This window comes from Lolium perenne, chromosome 2 (assembly GCF_019359855.2).
Source record: "Lolium perenne isolate Kyuss_39 chromosome 2, Kyuss_2.0, whole genome shotgun sequence".
In the NCBI taxonomy this organism is placed as follows: Eukaryota; Viridiplantae; Streptophyta; class Magnoliopsida; order Poales; family Poaceae; genus Lolium; species Lolium perenne.
Window position 1 is genome coordinate 239275529 of NC_067245.2, and position 18026 is coordinate 239293554.

Here is an 18026-nt window from a genome sequence, read left to right on the forward strand (position 1 = left end):
CTTGAATACATAAGATAGGCAAGTAAGACACAACAGATACATACACATATTTGGTACAAAAACCAAACATGCAAAGGGGCAAGTAACTTACAATAAACATGAAGAGTTGAAATATAAGTTACCGCAAAGAGGAACATTGGATATACGATATAGATGATAATCCATACGACTTGGCTTGGTAAAAATATAATATATGAAGATCCCTTAATTCTTCATGAAGTAGCCAAGTCTCCAATGCCCTCCATTTGTACCTATTGATCAAGTTTGAGATTGTTGGTCCCCAACCAAGTTGGGTCCTAAGAGGTTAGTCACAATAGGCTTGGCAACCCAAATGGTTCTTTTCTTGAAACCACTTTGAGTTCCAACAAACTTGGCAAACACATTGCCATCCTTATCCTTCCCTAGAGAATAATCATCATCAACAATTATAGGGTTGGATAAGGTACCACCTAAGCAAGAAGAAGCAAAGTGCCCCTTCTCACGGCATAAGTAGCAAGTGTTCCCCTTTCTCTTCTTTATTGATTTCTTCTCTTGGGGAACAATATCTTGATTCTTCTTGGGAAGTGGCCTATCTTCAACTCGAGGTCGAGCATGAGCTTGACCTTTACCTTGTGGCCGTTTCCCTTGTTGTTTCTCACTCAAGTGCTTCTTCTTTTTCTTCAATGGGCATGATCTAACATGATGCCCTTCAACCTTGCACTTGAAGCAAACCAACTTGGCCGGATCATCGACTTTATCTTGGCCCTTCTTCTTGTTGCTCTTGCTCTTGGACTTGTTCTTGTTATTGGAGTTGAATCCAAGTCCACTCTTGTCATTGGGGGATTGTTGCACACTTAGCATCTTGTCAAGTGCGGATTTCCCTTCATGACGCTTTTCCAAATCTTTCTTCAAAGAAAGGACTTGGACCTCGAGCTCTTTGATTTCCTCTACATGGTTAGTAGAAATACAAGTACTAGAGGAAGTAGAAGCTTCATTGTTAGAGCAACAAGGCAAAGTGAGTAATCCAACACAAGGTGTATCACTAGTTTGACTAGATGGATTACAAGGACTAGCACATGGCAATATAACATTTGTAGTAGAGATTGTGCTAACATCCATATGAGGCTCACAAGATGTTACCTTAGTGATACTTGCCTCATGAGCTAACTTTAGCCTATCATAGGAAATTAGAAGATCATCATGAGAGCTTGAGAGCTTTTTATGACTTTCTTCCAATTCCCTATAATTGCTAGTTAGCAACTCAAGTTGAGCCCTCAACTCAACATTCTCCTTTAAGATATATGCTTCACAAGAAGTAGAGTTAGTAGCACAAGCATCATCAATAGATTTTTCATTTTCAAGCTCATAGGATTCAATTTTTTGTGTAAGCATAAAATTAGTATGCTTCTCATCTTTTAGCTCATGCTTGAGGAGAGTGAAACTCATTTCCCCATTTTCAATATGGGACTCCAACTCCACTATGGTTTCCCTATATTTATACAAGGTATCCATAGAGTGTTCGAGATTAGCACGAGCTTCTTTATTACCACGAAGAGAAGCATAAACCATTGCCATATCATGCACCAAGGTATTATATTCTTCATAATTATCATCATCATCGTTCTCATCATTAGAGGATGTGTTAGGAGTCAAAGTAGGAGATACCTTTGATCCTTTTGCCATAAGGCACATGTGCAAACCGGAGGATGAAGATGAAGATATTCTTGAATCCTCATTTGAAGCCGTGTCTTGATCCATAGAGTGTTCGGTTTCCTCTACATTGTTAGTCAACAACCAACTAGAGGAAAAAGAAGCATTTTGATTATGGGAACAAGACAAGGTAAGCATATCATCATGAGATCTATGTAAGCAATTTGCACATGATATGCAAGGACCATCAACACAAGCATGTAGGTTATTTTCAATGCTAGATGTGTTTAAGTCCAAAGAGGAAGCATTACAATGGGATAGAGATGAAGAATCATCACTATTGAGCACAATATCAACATTGCAATTTTCCTCACCACTCACCATATCATTACCTCGTGTCTTGCTACACGTTGGTGAAGTGGAAGTAGATGATATATCATCACGGCCGGAGGTGGAAGCAACTTGGAGCTCTTCATGATGTGAAGAGGAAGAGAGCTCCTCGGAGGCACCACCAACCAAATGAGAAATGGATCCACCAAACATTTCTTTAAGCTTGATCCACATCTCATGAGACGACTTTCGCTTTATATATATCAAGAACCTACGAAAATCGGGTCTCAAAGAGAATAAAAGCTCATTAGATACTTGAGCTTCAAGATGTAAGTTTTTCTCATCCTCTAAAGATAGATTTTGAGAATCCATCGGAGGAGAAAAACCGACATCTAGAAATTGCTCTATATGTGGACACAAGGTCCGAAGCTTACAAAGCAAGCAATTTCTCCACAAAAGATAATTTGTGCCATTAAAGATAATTGTGTCATTGTGCACTATACTAGCCGACATCTTTACTCTCAAGGCGGTGAAGCCTTAAACAAGGAGAGACCTTGCTCTGATACCAATTGAAAGATCGAGATGTCGCCTAGAGGGGGGGGTGAATAGGCAATTACAAACTCTTGCGGATTTGTCTTGTAAGAATGCGGAATTAAACTATCATTTAGTTTACAAGCACAAACCCTAAATATGCTAAGCTCAACTAAGTGTAACAATAGCAACTAGAGCTAAGCAAGATAGGCACAAGATATATGTAGCACAAGTGATAGCAAGATATATATACTTCAAGCACGATGGCTATCACAAGGAAAGAGAGCTCGGGTATAGAAATAACCGAGGCACGCGAAGACGAGGATGTATTCCCGTGTTCCCTTGCTTTGCAACAAGGTACGTCACGTTTGGAGGAGTGGAGGTCCCACGAAGGATTCCCCGCGCCACGAAGGCTCACCCTATTCTCCGAACCACACCCACGAAGGATAATGGCCCTTTCCTTATGGTTAGCTTTTCCTCCGCTCCGGAGATGGCAAGCTCCACAACCACTTCACAAGCTCCACGAAGGAGAAGCCCGGGCCCCTTCACAATCTTCCACGAAGAGATCACCGGGACACCAACCAAGCCAACTAGGAGGTCACCCTCCAAGAGTAACAAGCTCACGGTCTCTCACTCGAACAAATCGTGGTGGAGAGCTCAACACTATGCAATGATGCAAAGCAAGAACACCGGAGGTGTTCAAGTCCTTCACACTCAAATCCCACCAAAGCAACGAATGCTAGGATGAGATTGGAGAGGAAGAACAAGGGGGAAAGTCAACCAAAGACTCCAAGATCTAGATCCCAAGAGATTCCCTCACTTAGAGAAGAAATGGTTTGGTGGAAGTGTAGATCTAGATCTCCTCTCTCAAATCCTCAAATATGAGCAAGAATGGTTGGAGGAATCAAGGGAGAGAGCCACTTCTTCAAATGCAACAATGGATGTGAGAGAAAGGGGAAGAAGTTGTTGCTCAAGGTGGAAGAAGGGCTATTTATAGTCTAGGGAGAAAAATAACCGTTGGGGGAAAAGCAGGGTGAAAATCGCATTAAAATCGGGCAAAAAAGGTGCCCAGGCCGGCCAGCAGGCCGGCCGACCGGAGCCTGGGCCGGAGAGGCCGGTGGCCTGTCCGGTCGGACCGGCCCACCGACCGGGCGGGGCAGAGGCGCGCACGGGCGGCGAAACCTTCAAGCCGCTCGGAAGCGGCCCGGCCGCGTGGGCCTCGCAGCGGGGAGGCGGCCCAGCACGGATCCCTGTCGGGCCGGGGCAGCACCGGCTGCTGTGTCTGGACACGGCCCGAGGCCGGTCACAGGCCGCGCGGGGGAGAGGCCACGCTGCGTGGGCCTTCGGCGGCCGAGGCGGCCCAGTCCAGATCCGGTCGGACCGGAGGGACAGCTGGGCTGGCCGGCGCGTGGGCCGGTGGCCGCCCGGTCGACCGGGTGGGCCGGCGTGCGGTCCGGCAGGCCGGGCGGCAACCGGCCGCCTCCCCCCTTTTTTCTTTTCTTTTTCTTTTTCTCTTTTACCTTTTCTTTAATAACTATTGCTCCCGAACTCCGATTGACATGAAACTAATTTCGTTGGAAAGATAACAACAAATGCTATCCAATAGAAAGTGCAAACTCAAGAAACTGTAGGAGGGGATTTTATCATGAATATAAAAGGGTAGAACCTTATATCATGAATAACCGGTAAAATCACCCAACCTCGAAAACGCAATAGAAGATGCATGCGAACTCCGTTTTCGATGAACTTGGGCTTGTTGTAAAGCTAGCAACAAGCTCAAGAATCTCACATAGAGAAGCACCAAGAAGCAATAAGGATATGCAAAGTATGCAAAGGGTTGAGCTCCCTAAGACGATGTGATCAAGTTACCCAACCGAAAGCCCCTCTTAATAGTGCGGCTATCTATCCTATAATCCGGTCTCCCAACATCCACCTTGAGACCGGTAAAAGGAAAACCTAGCAAGGCCATACCTTTGCCTTGCGCATCCCGCTTGATCTTGATGATAACTCTTCAAGCTTCACTCAAGCCGGAATCCCTCTCTTGACCAATGTTGCTTCGTGAAGACTCACAAATGCTCTCCCATACAATGTGATGGGAAAGCTCCATTGATGCACATCTTCACTAGTCCATTATCATCAAATGGACGACAAGCTTAAAGTATGTGATTCACTTGAGACGCTCATCTTGAACTTGCCCAACTCAACCTTGTATCTTCACATACTCACTTAAGATAGAGCATGGCTAATATTGAGTTCCACATAAGAACTCCATCTTCATTTCTTCTTATTGATCATATCACATATATATATATCTTCATACCGATGATCTTGATGCCAATACACAAGGAATACCTTTATCTTCATGGCATCCATACTTGAATCCAACACATGGAGTACAAGTAGCACCTATGGAATATTCCTTCATATAAACTCAATGAAAACATTAGTCCATAGGGGTTGTCATTAATTACCAAAACCACACATAGGGGCAATGTACCCTTACAGTATTAACTTGTCCATGCCTACGGATTGTAGACTAGGGTTTAGTTGGAAGTAGAGGGAAAGTAGACATCGAAGGTTTCAGCCGGAAAAGTACTCGAGTGCTAAGAAACTAGGGTTGTGTTGATCGATCCTCTCTTCTTCCCTCTACTCCCCCTTATATAGGAGGCGGAGCCGAGTGTTTCGTATTACACAAGTTTACAGATTTCGGGAGACTCTTTGAGTTCGACCCGTAAAGTTACAAATCTCTTTATTCCTAATAAAATTCTATCTTTCCTTATCAACAACTAATTGGGCTTCCGAGCTCCGTATTCGTCGACTCATGGGCCTTCAACAAACCCTGGGTACCATCTTCGGCAGGCCCATTAGGGATGCCTATGTCAGTAGCCCCCGAGATTTTGCTTGAATCAGAGAATCAGGGAAAATCTCCAACTTTACAATTACCATACAACTTCTTCGAGTTAGCACATATCTTTAAAAAAACAGCCGTATATTGTACAGGGATAACGGTAATTGGGGCTAGTTCATTTGACGGATCAGGTACTAGTTAACTGCTCTTGTGGCAATCCTCCAAAAACCTACTTCAAGATCACGTCCTTGGACATGATCTCGGGATACCGGTGCAACTCGACATGCGCCGCTTAAGGTCTTACCAAATGTCGAATTCCAGTCATGTTTTATCGGGTACCTAACGCGTCCGTTAGGATTTTTCTTCGTATCTGCTGCTACGGAAAAAGTAGCAAAGCGCCGTCAGAGGTGGTGCCACGCCGCACAGGACGGATCCCGGGGACTTACCTTCGCAAAGTATTGCGGTATTCAGAGATTAATTTGCGACTGAGGCACTCTGAGAATATATTGTCGAGTGCTTTTTTGGTTGTTGGAATAACACATTTATTCGAGTCACCGGATGACTTGTATATCCGGGGATTTATTTTTATCTTGTCCTCCCGATGGGAGTATGTGAAGAGTTATTTTTATAACTCGAAATATGCTCACCATGCCTTTTATAATTTCACCGGGCACGCGAACAACGTTTCCGATGGGAGTAGCCCCTGAGGCTACAGCCAAGTGCTTGTACTTGGTTGTAGGCTCACCATGGTAACATCTTTTGTCGTTATATTGTTGTCTTTTCGAATTCTTCCATCTTTATCGGGTGCACGACCAGCGCTCCCAATGGGAGTAGCCCCCGAGCATATGAACAAATGCTTGTATTTGATCATAGGCTCTCGCCTTTTCTATCTTGCCATACTCGAGATTTCCTTCTTTAAAAAGTAGCCCCCGAGCATTTGATCAAAAACTTGTATCCGATCAAAGGCTCTCGAAATTATCATCAATCCATCTCTGTCGCCAATCCTCAGAACATCGCAGTCGAAATTTCTCTCTTTAAAGTGACATCAGTGCTGACGATAGCCACAACCACTATATCGGGAAAACGCGAGTCCTATCCTATCACTGGCTTGTGGGTCCGAAAGCCTACAGTCTGTGACACGTTACACAAGTGGGGGACACACGTCCTCCACTTTTTCTGGCACGCGCACTATAGCGCATGTCCAGTTCCGTCGCAGTAAAAAGACCTTATTACCCATGGAGACACGTGTAAGTCATCAAATCCATTCCTTCCGCATCCAACGGTACGTCGATTCGTAGGTTTGCTATAAAGGGTCTTCTTCTTCCTCCGGTAATCCCTTCCCTGCGTGATACGTCTCCAACGTATCTATAATTTCTTATGTTCCATGCTAGTTTTATGACAATACCTACATGTTTTGTTCACACTTTATGTCATTATTATGCTTTTTCCGGAACTAACCTATTAACGAGATGCTGAAGTGCCAGTTCCTGTTTTCTGCTGTTTTTGGTTTCAGAAATCTTACACAGGAAATATTCTCGGAATTGGACGAAATTAGCGCCCAGTATCTTATATTTCAAGGAAGCTTCATGATCACCGAAGAGGGGCCAGAGGGGAGCCAGGGGGCCCCACCCCACAAGGCGGCGCGGCCAAGGGGGGGGCGCCCCCTACTGTGTGGGACCCCCGTGGCCCTTCCGACTCCGCCTCTTCGCCTATTTAAGCCCTGGTGACCTAAAACTTCGATACGAATAAGCCACGATACGAGAAAAGTTCCAGAGCCACCGACATCGCGAAGCCAAGATTCGGGGGACAGAAGTCTCTGTTCCGGCACGCCGCCGGGACGAGGAATTGCCCCCGGAAGGCATCTCCATCGACACCACCGCCATCTTCATCGCCGCTGCTGTCTCCTACGATGAGGAGGGAGTAGTTCTCCCTCGAGGCCAAGGGTTGTACCGGTAGCTATGTGTTTCATCTCTCTCCCATGTACTTCAATACAATGATCTCATGAGCTGCCTTACATGATTGAGATCCATATGATGAGCTTTGTAATCTAGATGTCGTTATGCTATTCAAGTGGATTTTACTTATGTGATCTCCGGAGACTCCTTGTCCCACGTGTGTAAAGGTGACAGTGTGTGCACCGTGTGGGTCTCTTAGGCTATATTTCACAGAATACTTGTTCACTGAGTTATGATTTGAGTTGGATGTCTCTATGAAATTGTGGTGTGTTAGTACCTCCTATGAATGCTCACAGTGACAGCGTGGGGTGTTTATTAGTACTTGGGAATACATCTTTAAGGTTTGACTACATGATGAATTAGTGTTCGTTATCTTGCCAGAGAGTAATTCAGAATAGCATAGTGAAGTGCTTATATTTATATTCAATTATGATTGCAATGTTGAGAGTGTCCACTAGTGAAAGTATGATCCCTAGGCCTTGTTTCCAAGCATCGAATCTCCGTTTATTCACTGTTCTACTACATGTTTGCTTGCTGCCATCTTTATTTCAGATTGCTATTACCACTCATATTCATCCATATTACTTGTATTTCACTATCTCTTCGCCGAACTAGTGCACCTATACATCTGACAAGTGTATTAGGTGTGTTGGTGGGGACACAAGAGACTTCTTGTATCATAATTGCAGGGTTGCTCGAGAGGGATATCTTTGACCTCTACCTCCCTGAGTTCGATAAACCTTGGGTGATTCACTTAAGGGAAACTTGCTGCTGTTCTACAAACCTCTGCTCTTGGAGGCCCAACACTGTCTACAGGAAAAGAAGCCAGCAGTAGACAACAAGCTATTTTCTGGCGCCGTTGCCGGGGAGGTAAGGTAAAAGGTATTCACATCCTCCGACTACTAAGCTATTTCCTAGCACTGTTGTCGGTGTGTGAGTGCTCGAAGCTATTTCCTTTAGATCCTGCAATTGCATCTTTTTGTTTCTTGTTTTTTCACTAGTTAGGCATAATGGAAAATAACAATGAGCTTTTTAATCTATTTCCTGAGTTAAGACATGGATTGTTTGATGCGAAAATTAAAAAACCTATGGAACCTTATTTGCATGCTAGTAGCAATGATATTAGTATGAACGCTTTGAACACCATTGTTGCTAGTGCTATGGAAAATTCTAAGCTTGGGGAAGCTGGTTTTGATGAGCATGATATTTTTAGTCCCCCAAGCATGGAGGAGAAAATTTACTTTGATGATACTTCACCTCCTATATATGATGATCACAATGATGACTATTATATTTTCAGTCCACCTACTATGGAGGATAAAGTTTATTATAATTACAATATGCCTCCTACACTTGATGAGAATAATAATGATAGCTACTTTGTTGAATTTGCTCCCACTACAATTAATAAGAATGACTATGCTTATGTTGAGAGTAATACTTTTATGCATGAGACTCATGATAAGAATGTTTCATGTGATAGTTATATTGTTGAGTTTGTTCATGATACTACTGAAAATTATTATGAGAGAGGAAAATATGGTTGTAGAAATTTTCATGTTACTAAAACACCTCTCTACATGTTGAGAATCTTGAAGTTACTCATGCTTTATCTTCCTATTCTTGTCACTTTGCTCTTCATGAATTTATTTGTGTACAAGATTCCTTTTCATAGGAAGTGGGTTAGGCTTAAATTTGTTCCATACTTGCTTTTTTATGCTCTCTTTTGCTTCAACTCTTATTTCTTGGGAGTGCATCATTAAAATTACTGAGCCCATCTTAATGGCTATAAAGAAAGCACTTCTTGTGAGATAACCCATGCCTTTATTTTACTACAGCACTTTTGTTTTATATTTGAGTCTTGGAAGTTGTTACTACTGTAGCAACCTCTCCTTATCTTTATTTTATTACATTGTTGTGTGATGTCTACGCCCCCTCCTTTTCCTGTAGACAGTGTTGGGCCTCCAAGAGCAGAGGTTTGTAGAACAGCAGCAAGTTTTCCCTTAAGTGGATCACCCAAGGTTTATCGAACTCAGGGAGGAAGAGGTCAAAGATATCCCTCTCAAGCAACCCTGCAACCACAAAGCAAGAAGTCTCTTGTGTCCCCAACACACCTAATAGGTGCACTAGTTCGGCGAAGAGATAGTGAAATACAAGTGGTATGAATAAATATGAGCAGTAGCAATGGTGCCAGAAAAGTGCTTTGCCCAGGACTGTAAACAAGCAGTAGTAACGCAGCAGTAGTAACGCAGTAAAACAGTAAACAAGCAGCGATAGCAGTATTTAGGAACAAGGCCTAGGGATCATACTTTTACTAGTGGACACTCTCAACATTGATCACATAAATAAATAGATAGATGCTAGACTCTACACCCTCTTGTTGGATGATGAACACCACTAATTGTGTAGGATTACACGAACCCTCAATGCCGGAGTTAACAAGCTCCACAATATTCAATGTTCATATTTAAATAACCTTAGAGTGCAAGATAGATCAACACAACCAAACCAAGTACTAACATAGCATGCACACTTCTACCATCACACTATGAAAGGAGGAATAGATCACATCAATACCATCATAGTAATAGTTAACTTCATAATCTACAAGAGATCACAATCATATACTACGCCAAGTACTACATGATGCACACACTGTCCACATTACATCATGCAGGAGGAATAGAATACTTTAATAACATCACTAGAGTAGCACATAGATGAATTGTGATACAAAACTCATATGAATCTCAATCATGTAAGGCAGCTCATGAGATCATTGTATTGAAGTACATAGGAGAGAGATTAACCACATAGCTACCGGTACAGCCCCGAGCCTCGATGGAGAACTACTCCCTCCTCATGGGAGACAACAACGTTGATGAAGATGGCGGTGGAGATGGCAGCGGTGTCGATGGAGAAGCCTTCCGGGGGCACTTCCCCGTCCCGGCGGCGTGCCGGAACAGAGACTCTTGTCCCCCAGATCTTGGCTTCGCGATGGCGGCGGCTCTGGAAGGTTTCTCGTACCGTGGCTTTTTCGTATCGAGGTTTTAGGTCGAGGGGCTTCTTATAGGCGAAGAGGCGGCGTCAGAAGGTCAACGAGGCGACGACACCATAGGGGGGCGCGGGCCACCCCTAGGCCGCGCCGGCCTATGGTCTGGTGGGCCTGTGGCCCCCTCTGACGACTCTCGGGTGTTCTGGATGCTTCCGGGGATTCTAAGGTGTTGGGCGTTGATTTCGTCCAATTCCGAGAATATTTCTTTACTAGGATTTCTGAAACCAAAAACAGCAGAAAACAGCAACTGGCCTTTCGGCATCTCGTCAATAGGTTAGTTCCAGAAAATGCATAAATATGACATAAAGTGTGCATAAAACATGTAGATATCATCAACAATGTGGCATGGAACATAAGAAATTATCGATACGTCGGAGACGTATCAGCATCCCCAAGCTTAGTTCCTGCTCGTCCCGAGCAGGTAAACGATAAAAAGAATAATTTCTGTAGTGACATGCTACTTACATAACCTTGATCATACTATTACAAAGCATATGAAATGAATGAATTGACTCAAGGCAATGATCTATAGTTGCTAACAAATAGATAACATATAGCAAAACTTTTCATGAAGAGTATTTTCAAGACAAGCATCAAAAGTCTTGCACAAGAGTTAACTCATAAAGCAATAGATTCAAAGTAAAGGCATCGAAGCAACACAAAGGAAGATATAAGTTTCAGCAGTTGCTTTCAACTTGTAACATGTATATCTCATGGATATTGTCAATGTAAAGTAATATAACAAGTGCAATATGCAAGTATGTAGGAATCAATGCACAGTTCACACAAATGTTTGCTTCTTGAGGTGGAGAGAGATAGGTGAACTGACTCAACAATAAAAGTAAAAGAATGGCCCTTCGCAGAGGGAAGCATTGATTGCTATATTTGTGCTAGAGCTTTTATTTTGAAAACATAAAGAGAGCATAAAAATAAAGTTTTGAGAGGTGTATGTTGTTGTCAACGAATGGTAGCGGGTACTCTAACCCCCTTGCCAGACAAACCTTCAAAGAGCGGCTCCCATTTTATTTTATTTTTGGGTGGCACTCCTTCCAACCTTTCTTTCACAAACCATGGCTAACCGAATCCTCGGGTGCCTGCCAACAATCTCATACCATGAAGGAGTGCCTTTTTATTTTAGTTTTATTATGATGACACTCCTCCCCACCTTTGCTTACACAAGCCATGGCTAACCGAATTCTTCGGGTGCCGTCCAACAATCACATACCATGGAGGAGTGTCTATTTTTGTTAATTAATTTGGGACTGGGAATCCCATTGCCAGCTCTTTTTGCAAAATTATTGGATAAGCGGATGAAGCCACTAGTCCATTGGTGAAAGTTGCCCAACAAGATTGAAAGATAAACACCACATACTTCCTCATGAGCTATAAAACATTGACACAAATCAGAGGTGATAAATTTTGAATTGTTTAAAGGTAGCACTTAAGCAATTTACTTTGGAATGGCGGAGAAATACCATGTAGTAGGTAGGTATGGTAGACACAAATGGCATAGTGTTTGGCTCAAGGATTTTGGATGCATGAGAAGTATTCCCTCTCGATACAAGGCTTAGGCTAGCAAGGTTGTTTGAAGCAAACACAAGCATGAACTAGTACATCAAAACTTACATAAAAGACATATTACAAGCATTATAAGACTATACATCGTCTTCCTTGTTGTTCAAACACCTCACTAGAAAATATCTAGACTCTAGAGAAACCACTCATGCGATCCAAATTTTAACAAGCTCTATGTATTTCTTCACTAATAGGTGCAAAGTATATGATGCAAGAGCTTAAACAAGAGCACAACAATTGCCAAGTATCAAGTTATTCAAGACATCATACCAATTACTACATGTAGCATTTTCCGTTTCCAACCATATAACAATTAACGAAGCAGTTTCAACCTTCGCCATGAACATTAAAAGCTAAGAACACATGTGTTCATACGAACCAGCGGAGCGTGTCTCTCTCCCACACAAGTATTTATTCAAACAAAAACAAAAACAAGAAACATACAGACGCTCCAAGTAAAGTACATAAGATGTGACCGAATAAAAATATAGTTTCAAGAGAAGGAACCTGATAATTTGTCGATGAAGAAGGGGATGCCTTGGGCATCCCCAAGCTTAGATGCTTGAGTCTTCTTGAAATATGCAGGGATGAACCACCGGGGCATCCCCAAGCTTAGACTTTTCACTCTTCTTGATCGTAGTATATCATCCTCCTCTCTTGACCCTTGAAAACTTCCTCCACACCAAACTCGAAACAAACTCATTAGAGGGTTAGTGCATAATCAAAAACTCACATGTTCAGAGGTGACACAATCATTCTTAACACTTCTGGACATTGCCCAAAGCTACTGGAAGTCAATGGAACAAAGAAATCCATCCCACATAGCAAAAGAAGCAATGCGAAATAAAAGGCAGAATCTGTCAAAACAGAACAGTCCGTAAAGACGAATTTTATTGAGGCACCAGACTTGCTCAAATGAAAATGCTCAAATTGAATGAAAGTTGCGTACATATCTGAGGATCACTCACGTAAATTGGCATAATTTTCTGAGTTACCTACAGAGAATTTTGCCCAGATTCGTGACAGCAAAGAAATCTGTTTCTGCGCAGTAATCCAAATCTAGTATGAACCTTTCTATCAAAGACTTTACTTGGCACGACAAAACACAAAACTAAGATAAGGAGAGGTTGCTACAGTAGTAAACAACTTCCAAGACACAAATATAAAACAAAGTACTGTAGCAAAATAACACATGGGTTATCTCCCAAGAAGTTCTTTCTTTATAGCCATTAAGATGGGCTCAGCAGTTTTGATGATGCACTCGCAAGAAATAGTATTTGAAGCAAAAGAGAGCATCAAGAGGCAAATTAGAAACACTTTTAAGTCTAACATGCTTCCTATGAAAAAGAATCTTGTAAATAAACAAGTTCATGAAGAGCAAAGTAACAAGCATAGGAAGATAGAACAAGTGCAGCTTCAAAAATTTCAGCGCATAGAGAGGTGTTTTAGTAACATGAGAATTTCTACAACCATATTTTCCTCTCTCATAATAACTTTCAGTAGCAACATGAGCAAACTCAATAATATAACTATCACATAAAGCATTATTATCATGAGTCTCATGCATAAAATAATTACTCTCCACATAAGCATAATCAATTTTATTAGTTGTAGTGGGAGCAAATTCAACAAAGTAGCTATCATTATTATTCTCATCATCAAATATAGGAGGCATATTGTAATCATAATCAAATTTATCCTCCATAACAGGTGGTAACAAAAGACCACTATCATTATAATCATCATAAATAAGAGGCAAAGTATCATCAAAGTAAATTTTCTCCTCAATGCTTGGGGGACTAAAAAGATCATGCTCATCAAAACCAGCTTCCCCAAGCTTAGAATTTTCCATATCATTAGCAACAACGGTGTTCAAAGTATTCATACTAATATGTTCCATGGGTTTTTTAATTTTCGGATCAAACCATCCATGTCTTAAATCAGGAAATAGAGTAAGAAGCTCATTGTTGTCCATTATGCCTTACTAGTGTAAACAAGAAAAAAAAAGATGCAATTGCAGGATCTAAAGGAAATACCTTCGAGCACACACACAATGGTGCCAGAAAAGTACTGTTACCTAGAACCGGAGTATAAGTGCCTTTTACCTTTCCTCCCCGGCAACGGCGCCAGAAAATAGCTTGATGTCTACGCCCCCTCCTTTTCCTGTAGACAGTGTTGGGCCTCCAAGAGCAGAGGTTTGTAGAACAGCAGCAAGTTTTCCCTTAAGTGGATCACCCAAGGTTTATCGAACTCAGGGAGGAAGAGGTCAAAGATATCCCTCTCAAGCAACCCTGCAACCACAAAGCAAGAAGTCTCTTGTGTCCCCAACACACCTAATAGGTGCACTAGTTTGGCGAAGAGATAGTGAAATACAGGTGGTATGAATAAATATGACCAGTAGCAACGGTGCCAGAAAAGTGCTTTGCCCAGGACTGTAAACAAGCAGTAGTAACGCAGCAGTAGTAACGCAGTAAAACAGTAAACACGCAGCGATAGCAGTATTTAGGAACAAGGCCTAGGGATCATACTTTCACTAGTGGACACTCTCAACATTGATCACATAAATAAATAGATAGATGCTAGACTCTACACCCTCTTGTTGGATGATGAACACCACTAATTGTGTAGGATTACACGAACCCTCAATGCCGGAGTTAACAAGCTCCACAATATTCAATGTTCATATTTAAATAACCTTAGAGTGCAAGATAGATCAACACAACCAAACCAAGTACTAACATAGCATGCACACTTCTACCATCACACTATGAAAGGAGGAATAGATCACATCAATACCATCATAGTAATAGTTAACTTCATAATCTACAAGAGATCACAATCATATACTACGCCAAGTACTACATGATGCACACACTGTCCACATTACATCATGCAGGAGGAATAGAATACTTTAATAACATCACTAGAGTAGCACATAGATGAATTGTGATACAAAACTCATATGAATCTCAATCATGTAAGGCAGCTCATGAGATCATTGTATTGAAGTACATAGGAGAGAGATTAACCACATAGCTACCGGTACAGCCCCGAGCCTCGATGGAGAACTACTCCCTCCTCATGGGAGACAGCAGCGTTGATGAAGATGGCGGTGGAGATGGCAGCGGTGTCGATGGAGAAGCCTTCCGGGGGCACTTCCCCGTCCCGGCGGCGTGCCGGAACAGAGACTCTTGTCCCCCAGATCTTGGCTTCGCGATGGCGGCGGCTCTGGAAGGTTTCTCGTACCGTGGCTTTTTCGTATCGAGGTTTTAGGTCGAGGGGCTTCTTATAGGCGAAGAGGCGGCGTCAGAAGGTCAACGAGGCGACGACACCATAGGGGGGCGCGGGCCACCCCCAGGCCGCGCCGGCCTATGGTCTGGTGGGCCTGTGGCCCCCCTCTGACGACTCTCGGGTGTTCTGGATGCTTCCGGGGATTCTAAGGTGCTGGGCGTTGATTTCGTCCAATTCCGAGAATATTTCTTTACTAGGATTTCTGAAACCAAAAACAGCAGAAAACAGCAACTGGCCTTTCGGCATCTCGTCAATAGGTTAGTTCCAGAAAATGCATAAATATGACATAAAGTGTGCATAAAACATGTAGATATCATCAACAATGTGGCATGGAACATAAGAAATTATCGATACGTCGGAGACGTATCATTGTGCCAAGTAAAGTCTTTGATAGTAAAGATGATACTAGATTTGGATTACTGCGCAGAAACAGATTTCTTGCTGTCACGAATTTGGGCAGGGGTTATCTGTAGGTAACTCAGAAAAATCTGCCAATTTACATGCGTGATCCTCAGATATGTACGCAACTTTCATTCAATTTGAGCTTTTTCATCTGAGCAAGTTAAGTGCCCCTGAAAAATTCGTCTTTACGGACTGTTCTGTTTTGACAGATTCTGCCTTTTATTTCGCATTGCCTGTTTTGCTATGTTTGATGGATTTCTTTGTTCCATTAACTTTCAGTAGCTTTGAGAAATGTCCAGAAGTGTTAAGAATGATTGTGTCACCTCTGAACATGTGAATTTTTGATTATGCACTAACCCTCTAATGAGTTTGTTTTGAGTTTGGTGTGGAGGAAGTTTTCAAGGGTCAAGAGAGGAGGATGATATGATATGATCAAGAAGAGTGAAAAGTCTAAGCTTGGATATGCCCCCGTGGTTCATCCCTGCATATTTCAAGAAGACTCAAGCATCTAAGCTTGGGGATGCCCAAGGCATCCCCTTCTTCATCGACAACTTATCAGGTCACCTCTAGTGAAACTATATTTTTATTCCGTCACATCTTATGTACTTTACTTGGAGCATCTATGTGTTTTATTTTCGTTTTGTTATTTTCATTCTCTGAATAAATTCATGCTTATGTGGGAGAGAGACACGCTCCGCTGTTTCATATGAACACTGGTGTTCTTAGCTTTTAATGTTCATGGCGAAGGTTGAAACTGCTTCGTTAATTGTTATATGGTTGGAAACAAAAAATGTTGCATGTGGTAGTGGTATAATGAAATACTTGCATAATCTTGTAGATCATTGAGCTTTGATAACTTGATTCTTTGCAAACGTTTTGAGGTATTTAGATGGTAAAGCTTGCTGGATAAATAAGTTAAAATTAGTAGTGGATTGTTGTCTTTAAGCTTGTGCCGTACTACAAACTCTACTTAAATAGTTGAAGGTGTAGTTGGACTTGATAGCTTTCCATGTCTAAGAGTTCATCGTAATAACTAAGTTGTGCTGAAGGTCGAGGGAGCTAGCGGGGTACTTGTGCCACCGTGAACGGCCCTCCTTGGAGTAAATTTTAATCATGCTCTTAATGATGAACCTGCTAGTTGTTTGCAATAAGCTTGTGAGTTCTTTTTGACTAATGTTAAGCTACGGTTTTTGGCACTTCCACCATCCAAATTTGCTAGCCTCTTCGGTACTGTGCATTGCCTTTTGCTCACATTGAGAATTGTGCATACTCCGCCAGTACATCCAAACCCGTGGGAGGACTTTCTCTTGTCCTCCTACACATAAGCCATACATCTTCCTCAAAACAGCCACTATACCTACCTACCACAGCATTTTCATAGTTGTTCCGAGATATATTGCCATGCAACTTCCATTTTACATTACATGACTTGTTGTCATTTATTATTTATATATTGCTTTGCATGATTCTATACAGCTGATGTGTGGTTTACCCATGTTACGCTAGATCATTGCACATCCTGCTACACTGGCAGAGGCATACAGTTTTATACATCATGTTTTATTCATTATGAGTTATTTGTACGAAAAAGTGTGTTGTCATATTAGGATGTTGCCCCTAAAAGTGAAAAGAGCCATGGAGGCCACCAAAAAGAGAAACAGAAAAAAGAAAAAGAAAAAAAAGAGGAAAGAAGAAAGAAAGAAAAAGGGGGCAACATTACTATCTTTTATCCACACTTGTGCTCATGTTTTAGCACCTGCAGTATTCATAGTCATCATTTGTGCTCATGTTTAGCACCTATACTCCATGTGAGAGAGTTTTCATGTTTTACTAGTATAACTGTGTGGGGAATTTACACTATAGAACTTGGGTTGTATATTCCAATGATGAGCTTCCTCAAAAGTGCTCTAGGTCTTTGTGAGCAACCAAGTTGGATGCACCCCACTAGTTCCATTGGAGATATTTCATACACATATAGCTCTATGTGCATCCGTTGCATGACAATCACTACTCCTCGCATAGCTTCGATTATAAGACTTCCTCTTGTCAAATGATCACTTATAGCTTTGTGAGACTTTCTTTCATTGGCCTTCCAAACCCCCATTAACGTTCTTTTTGCCATAACATCCTGGTGCCAATACCAAATGCTTGCGCTCACCGGTTGAGTAAGCTTCGAAACAGTTGATTCATGACGTTCATGTTTATTTTTACTTGACTGAATCCTTCTATGTTGTGAAAATTTACTTGATGCTTGGAATGAAGGATATAACTTCTACGCTGGATACTTAAAACATCTTTAATGAACTTTGTACGGTTTCATGTCTTTAAAGCAATAGTTCATGAAAACTTCTAGCTTGTTTAACTCTTGCATTATCATCTCTTATATCAATATAGACATTTGCTTTGAATA